Here is a 3,131-nt window from a genome sequence, read left to right on the forward strand (position 1 = left end):
TTCTAAGAGTTTTTTAGGATTTTTAGAGTTGTTAGAGTTTTTTCGGATTTTCAAGGGTTTTTATAGTTTTCTAGGATTTTTAGGGTTTTCTACGGTTTTTAGGGTTTTCTAAGGTTTTTTAGGCTTTTTAGTATTTTTTAGGGTTTTCTAAGATTTTTAGTGTTTTTTAGGGGTTTCTATATCTTTTAGCTTTTTTTAGGGTTTTCTACGATTCTTAGGGTTTTTTAGGGTTTTCTAAGAATTTCTAGGATATTTGACGGTTTTCTAGGGTTTTTGGGGTTTTTTATGCTTTTTTAGAGTTCTAAGAGTTTTTTTAGGGTTTTCTTGAGTTTTTTTGGATTTTCTAGAGTTGTTAGAGTTTTTTAGGATTTTTAGGGTTTTCTAGGATTTTTATGGTTTTCTAGGGTTTTTAGGGTTTTCTAGGGTTTTTAGTGTTTTTAGGGTTTTCTAGGATTTTTAGTGTTTTTCGAGTTTTCTAGTATCTTTTAGCTTTTTTAGGATTTTCTATGATTCTTAGGGTTTTTTAGGATTTTCTAAGGTTTTCTAGGATATTTTACGGTTTTCTAGGGTTTTTTGGGGTTTTTTAGGCTTTTTTAGAGTTCTAAGAGTTTTTTACGTTTTTCTTGAGTTTTTTAGGATTTTCTAGAGTTGTTAGAGTTTTTTAGGGTTTTCTAGGGTTTTTTAGGATTTTCTAGGGTTGTTAGAGTTTTTTAGGATTTTTTAGGATTTTCTAGGGTTTTTTTTAGATTTTTTATGGTTTTCTAGGGTTTTTTAGGGATTTCTAGAGTTTTTTAGGATTCTCTAGGGTCTTTTCGCGTTTTCTAGGATTTTGAAACCTTTATAGGGTTTCTCGGGTTTTCTAGGATTTTTAGGGTTTCTAGGATTTTTTAGGAATTTCTAGGGTTTTTTTAGGGATTTTAGGATTTTTTTTCGCATTTTCTAGGGTTTTGTAGGGTTTTTTAGTGTTTTCTATAGTTTTTTTGGGTTAACAACTCTAAAAAACCCTAAAAACCTAAGAAAAACTCTAAAAGACCCTAAAAATTATAGAAAATCCTTGAAAACCCTAAAAAACCCAAATAACGATAGAAAACTCTAGAAAACCGTAAAAAACCCTAGAAATCCTAGAAAACCCTAAATCCTAAAAAACTCTAGAAACTCTAGAAAATCCTAGAAAACCCCAAAAAAACCTAGAAAACCGTAAAAAACCCTAGAAAAGATTAGAAAACCCTAAGAATCATAGAAAACCTTAAAAACCTAAAAAATCCTAGAAAATCCTAAAAAATCCTAAAAACCCTAGAAAACCCTAGAAAACCCTAAAAACCCAAAAAATCCTAAAAAATCCTAGAAACCCCTAAAAAACCCTTAAAACCTTAAAAAATACTAGAAAACTCTAAAACCCTAAAAAACACTTAAAACCCTAGAAATCTCTAAAAACCTAAAAAATACTAGAAAACCCTAAAAAATTCTAAAACCATAGAAAACTCTAAAAAACACTAAAAACCTCAGAAAAACCTAAAACCCCTAAAAACCACTTTAAATCATAGAAAACCCCAAAAATCCTAAACACTAAAAACAACCGTAAAATTTCCTAAAAACCTTTAAAACCTTAAAAAATCCTAAAAACTCTAAAAACACTAAAAATGCTAAAAACCCTAGAAAACACTAAAAACCCAAGAAAACCCTAAAAACCCTAAAATTCCTAGAAAAACCATAAAAACCGTAGCAAACCCTAAAAAATCCTAGAAAACTCTAGAAAACCCTAAAAACTCCCTGAAAACCCCCTAAAAACCCTAGAAAACCATAAAAAACTTTAGAAAACCCTAGAAAACTCTAAGAAACCCTAAAAAACTCTCCAAACCACTAGAAAACCCTAAAGAACCCTAGAAAACCATAAAAAACCTAGAAAACCCTAAAAAACACTAAAACCCCTAGAGAATCCTAAAAACTCCTAAAAAACCCTACAAAATCCTAAAAACCGAAGAAAACCTTAAAAACTCTTAAAAAATCCTAAAAACCCTAGAAAAAACTAAAAACCTAGAAAACACTGAAAAAACCCATAAAAAGCCTAGAAAACCCTAACAACCCTAGAAAAACCTAAAAAACCCTAGGGAATTTTAGGGTATTTAAGCGTTTTCTAGGGTTTTTTTATGGTTTTCTAGGGTTTTCTTGTCTTTTCTAGGGTTTTCTAGTATTTTCTAGGGTTTTCTACTGTTTTCTAGTGTTTTCTAGGATTTTTAGGAGTTTCTAGGGTTTTTAATGTTTTTTAGGGTCTTCTAGTGTTTTTTAGGGTTTGTTATGGTTTTCTAGTATTTTTTACGGTTTTTACGGTTTTTTATGGTTTTTAGGGTATTTTAGGGTTTTCTAGTGTTTTTATGGTTTTCTAGTGTTTTCCAGGGTTTTTCCTATTTTTTGGGGTTTTTTAGGATTTTCTGGAGTATTTAGAGTTTTTTAGGGTTTTCTACGATTTTATTTAGGGTTTTTTACAATTTTCTAGTGTTTTTAGCGTTTTCTAGGCTTTTTTAGGGATTTCTAGGCCTTTTTTTAGGTTTTTTAGGGTTTTAGTGTTTTTTAGGGTTTTCTAGGATTTTTAGTGTTTTTTCGGGTTTTCTAGTATCTTTTACCTTTCTTGGGGTTTTCTATGATTCTTAGGATTTTTAGGATTTTCTAAGGTTGTCTAGGATATTTTACGGTTTTCTAGGGTTTTTTATGCTTTTTTAGAGTTCTAGAGTTTTTTAGGGTTTCTTGAGTTTTAGGATTTTCTAGAGTTGTTAGAGTTTTCTAGGGTTTTTAGGGTTTTCTAGGATTTTTAGGGTTTCTAAGGTTTTTTAGGGTTTTTAGTGTTTTTTAGGGTTTTCTAGGATTTTTAGTGCTTTTTAGGATTTTCTAGTATCTTTTAACTTTTTTAGGGTTTTCTTATGATTCTTAGGGTTTCTAAGGTTTTCTAGGATATTTTACGGTTTTCTAGGGTTTTTTTGGGGTTTTTTAGCTTTTTTTTAGTTTTAAGAGTTTTAGGATTTTTTTTTGGTTTTTTAGGATTTCTAGTTTTAGAGTTTTTTTAGGTTTTTAGGGTTTTTATTTTTTCTAGGTTTTTAGGGTTTTCTATTTTTAGTTTCTAGAGGTTTTTTTAGGGT

The sequence above is a fragment of the Arachis hypogaea genome, unplaced genomic scaffold, assembly GCF_003086295.3.
Source record: "Arachis hypogaea cultivar Tifrunner unplaced genomic scaffold, arahy.Tifrunner.gnm2.J5K5 arahy.Tifrunner.gnm2.scaffold_29, whole genome shotgun sequence".
NCBI classification, from domain to species: Eukaryota; Viridiplantae; Streptophyta; class Magnoliopsida; order Fabales; family Fabaceae; genus Arachis; species Arachis hypogaea.